Source organism: Schistocerca nitens, unplaced genomic scaffold (genome assembly GCF_023898315.1).
Source record: "Schistocerca nitens isolate TAMUIC-IGC-003100 unplaced genomic scaffold, iqSchNite1.1 HiC_scaffold_208, whole genome shotgun sequence".
Classification (NCBI taxonomy): Eukaryota; Metazoa; Arthropoda; class Insecta; order Orthoptera; family Acrididae; genus Schistocerca; species Schistocerca nitens.
In genome coordinates, this window is record NW_026045749.1 from 33,412 (window position 1) to 39,785 (window position 6,374).

Here is a 6,374-nt window from a genome sequence, read left to right on the forward strand (position 1 = left end):
AGCGACGCCAACCCTAACCTAAGGTGTTGTACACTGCGAATGTCGAAGGCATGTTATAGTCTTAGGTGGAGAGCACTACACGCAACAAGCGGCTACACGGGTAGCAGGGGTTGTGTGGCGTGGGCTGGGCGGTTTTGTTAGGTTAGATGGCCTTGGGCAAGTACAGAAAGGGGGCAACAGCAGCCTCAACGGGTGCGGGGACCAAGCAGCAATCGGTATCGTTTGTTAATTGTCAACTGTCGAAGCTGCGTTGGTACAGTACCGGAACCGCAAGCGCTGACAGAGAAAGCACCGAAGCTCTGCAATCGTGATAAGGTACAGAAAGCTGGCTGACGCCAGGGATAAATTCTGCCGAAATTGTCACAAAGGTACAGACGGTGTTTTAGAAAGGCTCGATTGCATGCAACCGGTGGTGGTGTGTTCGTCGCTGTTTGAGTAGTAGTTTTGATCCTGTAGTGAAGTAGAGGTGGATGGTTCCTGTGAAATATTGTGGGTGGAGGTTACACCCAACAACCGAGCTAGGTTTAATAATAATTGGCTCCTTTGACCGACCTCCCGACGCAGCAGCATTAGTGGCAGAACAACGGAGAGACGGATTTTGGAAACACATTTCACATACATTTTCCTCAGCATGTTAGGGTCTTAGGTGGAGATTTCAATTTACCCGATATAGACTGGGACACTCAGATGATGTTCAGGACGGGTGGTAGGGGGACAGAGAGCATCGAGTGACATTATACTGAGTGCACTGTCCGAAAATCACCTCGAGCAAAATGAACAGAGAACCGACTCGTGGAGATAACATCGTGGACCTACGGATGACAAACAGACCCGAACGTGTTTCGACTCTGTATGTGCAGAACAGGGACGCAGTGATCATAAGGCCGTTGCAGGGAGGACGGTGTATCTATCTGTTTTGGCTAGCAAGAGTAATAGAAGGCAGATTTGCAGACGACCCGACAGATGAAAAGGCAAATGCCTGTTCCGACACTGACAATGTTGAGTGTTCATGGAGAAAGTGCAAGGCAATGGTAAAAATGCGTTTTTAGACAGGTACGTGCCGAGTGTCGAACTGTGAGGGATGGGAAAAAAAACCCACCGTGGTATACTACAACAACAACGTTAGGAAACTGTTGCGAAAGCAAAGAGAGCTTCACCCAAAGTTTAAACGCAGCCAAAACCTCCGAGACAAACAGAAGCTAAACGATGTCCAAAGTGTGAGCGTAAGGAGGGCTATGCGTGAAGCGTTCAGTGAATTCGAAAGTAGAACAAACCCTATGTACCGACGTTGACAGAAAATGCTAGGACGTTCCGGTCTTGCGTTGAATCAGTAAGTGGCTCGAAACAGCATATCCAGACACTCCGGCATGGTGATGGCATTGAAACAGAGGATGACACGCGTAAAGCTGTGAAATACCTAAACACCTGTTTCCAAAGCTGTTTCACAGAGGACGGACCGCACTGCAGTTCCGTCTCTAAATGCTCGCACGAACGAGAAACCGGCTGACATCGAAATAAGTGTCCAAGGAGGAATGGGAAAGTCCGCCGGACCCGACGGGATTACCAATTCGCGATTCCTACACAGGGTACGCGAAACAACCTGCCCCCCTTCTAACAGCCGTGTACCGCAAGTCTCTGGAGAGGAAGGGAGGGTTCCAAATGATTGGAAAAGAGCACAGGTAGTCCCAGTCGTCGAGCAGATGCGCAAAAACCATAGACCCATATCTCTGACGTCGATGTGTTGTAGAACATGTTGTTTGCTCGAGTATCATGTCGTTTGTGGAAACTCCAGAGTCTACTATGTAGGAATCCATGTTGGATTCCGGAAACAGCGATCGTGTGTGAGACCCCCAGCTCGCTTTATTTGCGCATGAGACCCAGAAAATATGAGATACAGGCTCCCAGGTGGATGCCATTGTCGTTGACGTCCGGAAGGCGTTCGATACAGCTCCGCACCGTCGCCTGATAAACGACGTAAGAGTCTACAGAATATCAGACCAACTGTGTGGCTGGATTGACGAGATGTTAGCAGACGGAACACAGCATGTTGTTATCAATGGAGAGACAGACGTCTACAGACGTTAAAGTAACCCCTGGCGTGCCACGGGGGAGTGTTATGGGACCATTGCTTTTCACAATTCATATCATATAAATGAGCTAGTAGATAGTGCCGGACGTTCCATGCGTCGTTTCGCGGATGATGTGCTGTATGTAGTATACAGAGAGGTTGCAGGACGATCGGCAGCGGATAGGCACCCGGTGCAGGGAGTGGCAACTGTCCCCTTAACATAGACAAATGTGATGTATTGCGAATATACAGAAAGAAGGATCGTTTATTGTATGATTGATTATATGATAGCGGGACAAACACTGGTAGCTGTGACGTCTGTAAAATATGTATCTGGGAGTATGCGTGCGGAATGATTTGGAAGTGGAATGATGATCAGATAAAAGTAATTGTTGGTAAGGCGGGTACCAGGTTGAGATGCACTGGGAGAATGCTTAGCAAAAATGTAGTCCATCAACAAAGGAGGTGGCTTACAAAAACACGCGTTCGACCGACCCATACGTGAGTGTTGCCCACCAGTGTGGGATGCGTAGCAGGTCGGGTTGACGGAGGAGATAGAGAAAGGTCCAACGTTTCGTCACAGGGTTATGTGGTAACCGTGATAGTTAAGTGGCAGACTCTGCAAGGGAGGCGCTCTCTGCATCGCGGTGTAGCTTGCTCGCCAGGTTTTCGAGAGGGTGCGTTTCCGGATGAGGTATCGAATATATTGCTTCCCCGTACGTATATACCTCCCGAGGAGATCCCGAATGTAGTAAAAGTAGAGAGATTCGAGCGCGCACGGAGGCTTTCAGACAGTCGTTGTTCCCGCGAACCATACGCGACTGGAACGGCAAAGGGAGGCAATGACGACAGTGGCACGTAACGTAAAAAGTGCCCTCCGCCACACACCGTTGGGTGGCTTGCGGCGTATAAATGTAGGAGGTCGGCTGTCGTGTGTGCTTGGAGGCAGATTCGGTGTGTCTGTAGTTGCGGACGGCGGTCAGCCCCCCTCGCGTAAGCGGCGAGGGGCGGCGGCGCTCGGTTGGCCGGTGCCGATGTTGCGCAGGCGGCGCCCGTTTTGTTTGCGGCGGGCAATTTTGTGAGAAAGGGGCGCGAATGTTGGCGGGCGAGGTGGCCCGACGGCTGCGGGCCGATCGGGAAACGGTGGGAGGGCGATGGGGCGGCGGAGGTGCGTTTGCACGGCCGGCATCGCCGCACGCCTCCGCTTGTGTGGCTGTGGCGGCGGCCGCGCTGGCCGGGCTGGCGCGGCGACGGTGTGGCACTTTTGCCGAAGGTTTGGCCATTGTGGCGGGTCGTCGGCTGGGGCTGTGGGGGCGGCATGTGGGCGGGGGCGGCGATTCTCGGCGGGCCGAGCCAGGCTGTAGCGCGCGGTAGCTGCAGTTTGGCCGTGGTTTGCGGCGCTGCCGTGGCGACTGGTTGGCGACTGTGGTGTGGCCGTGTGTAGCCCCATCCTCGGTGGTTTGAACGGCGCGGGTGGTTGCGGCGCAGGTTTGGGGCTGGTCCGCACAGGCTGTCGGACGTTGGGCGGTAGCAAGCGCGGGAGGCGCGGCGCGGCGGCGCGCAGAGTGGCGGCCGCTCTCTCGGCCGTCCGCGCCCGCCCGCGACACTGGCTGGGCCTGGCGGCGCGGCGGCTATTCTCTGCCGCCGTGCTTGCCGCCTGCCGCTCTCGCTCTCGCTCTCGTGTGTGTACGCGCGTCGTCGAAATAATGGCAGATCAGGCGGCTACGAACGAGACTGCTGCGGCACCCGCCGCCACCGGCACGACGAAGAAGGCCAAGTCTGCGGCGTCTGCGAAGAAGCCGCGCGCCAAGCCTGCGCACCCGCGCACCTCTGAGATGGTGACGGCCGCCATCAAGAGTCTGAAGGAGCGCGGCGGCTCGTCGCTGCAGGCGATCAAGAAGTACATTGCCGCGCACTACAAGCTGGACGCGGAGAAGCTGGCGCCCTTTATCAAGAAGTACCTCAAGTCGGCCGTCGTGGCTGGCGAGCTGGTGCAGACGAAGGGGAAGGGCGCGTCCGGCTCTTTCAAGCTTGCCGGCGCCGGCGGCGGGGCGGCCGAGGGCGGCAAGGCCCGTGCCGGCGGTGCGAAGAAGAAGCGCGCCGCTCCGGCCAGCAAGGAGAAGAAGGGCGCCCGTGCGGCCGGCGCAAAGAAGGCTGGTGGCGTGAAGGCGGCGACCGGTCGGAAGGCGGGCGCCGCCAAGAAGGCGTCTGCGGCGTCGGCGGCTCCCGCGGGTGCGAAGAAGGCGGCTGCGGCCAAGCCGGCCAAGGCCAAGTCGCCGTCGAAGGCGAAGAAGGCCGCGAAGGTTCCGACGAAGAAGCCGAAGGCGCCGCGCCCGAAGAAGGCGACGACGCCGTCTAAGGCGAAGGCTTCGCCCAAGAAGAAGAAGTGAAGTTAAAGTAAAGAAAGGAAAGGGGAAGGAAGGGAAGGGCTGGCGCTTGACCCCGTCGTCCCCCACCCCCCTCCCCCGCGTCGTCTAGTGGCGCGCGATGGCACGGCTGCGCGCGGCCCAAAACGGCCCTTCTCAGGGCCATCAGAGGACGTCGGGAAGGCGTTGATTGTCGTGCTTGGCGCGTTGTGTTGTCTTGTTTGGGTGGCCGTGCGTGCATGCGCCGGGGTGTGTGTGTGTGTGTGTGTGTGTGTGTGTGGGGTTGGTTGGTGTTTGTGTGGCGTTTCTGTATGACCCTTGTGGGTACTGTGTGCGTGCCGTGGTGGTTGGATTGTGGGGCCGGTGGCGGTAGGCGGCGGCGCGCGGTAGCGGAGCGGTTGTGGCCGTTTTGTTTTGTGTTTTGTATTTTGTGCGGCGGCCGACGGTTGGTTTCTCATGTTTCTGGAGACTCTGTTTGTTTGCTTGCTTTGCGGATGGCGCGTCTTGTTTGTTATGTGTGTGTCCTCTCTGTGTGAAAGGGGGACGGGGACGTTGAGACGTGGAAGTGGCCGGCGGGAATTGGGAAGGCGCGGTGGCGCCTCGGAGACGGCGGCGGCCAGCCACCCGTGGTGACGTCGTCCGGCTGTTTGTTTGTGTGTATTTGAAGGGGTGGGGTGGGATGACGTCGATTGTGATTGTTGGCGAGAGCGGCTGTGTACGGGAGGGAGGGTGGGGAATTGTGGTGGTTGTTTTAACGGGGCTAGAGAGAGAGGCTGGGCGGCAAGACCGACAAAAGTTTTGCTCGCGACGGAGAGATGTTAGTGGCCCTGAAAAGGGCCGTTTTTTTTGTGTTGCGCGCGTGCGGTGCCGTGCCGCGGCTAAGCGGTTTAGGCGCGCTCGCCGCGGATGCGGCGCGCGAGCTGGATGTCCTTGGGCATGATGGTGACGCGCTTGGCGTGGATTGCGCACAGGTTGGTGTCTTCGAAGAGGCCGACGAGGTAGGCCTCGCTGGCCTCCTGCAGGGCCATGACTGCGGAGCTCTGGAAGCGCAGGTCGGTCTTGAAGTCCTGGGCGATCTCGCGCACTAGGCGCTGGAACGGCAGCTTGCGGATGAGCAGCTCTGTGCTCTTCTGGTAGCGCCTGATTTCTCGCAGGGCGACGGTGCCCGGCCTGTAGCGGTGGGGCTTCTTGACGCCGCCGGTGGCGGGCGCGCTCTTCCTCGCCGCCTTGGTGGCGAGCTGTTTGCGCGGCGCCTTTCCGCCGGTGGACTTGCGGGCCGTTTGCTTTGTGCGGGCCATAGCGGTTAGCGGTGCGTGCGGTAGCGAAGCGTCCGGTGCTGCCTTGACAACGGGCCCGCGCGGGCCCGTGCTGCGCTTATATGCCCTCGGTGCGCGTGGTGGGGGGAGGGCGGGCCAGAGTCTATATAGGGGGGCGGCGCGCGCTCACGGCGCACCGTAGCCGACTCGCTAGCGCCGGGTGAGGAGCTGCCGCTTGTGCTTTTTTTGTTGCTTGAGGAGGAGGAAGAATGACAGGCCGCGGCAAGGGAGGAAAGGGGCTGGGCAAGGGTGGCGCCAAGCGGCACCGCAAGGTGTTGCGCGACAACATCCAGGGCATCACGAAGCCCGCCATCCGCCGCCTGGCTCGCAGGGGCGGCGTGAAGCGCATCTCTGGTCTGATCTACGAGGAGACCCGCGGAGTGCTGAAGGTGTTCCTGGAGAACGTGATCCGCGACGCGGTGACGTACACTGAGCACGCCAAGCGCAAGACTGTGACGGCCATGGACGTGGTGTACGCCCTGAAGAGGCAGGGGCGCACCCTGTACGGTTTCGGCGGTTAGGCAGGCAGCCGGTGTGCTGTGCTGTGGCCTTCCCGCGGCCGTGCCGTTGCCCGTGCTTGGTGGGAGAGACGAAAAACGGCCCTTTTCAGGGCCACCACACTGT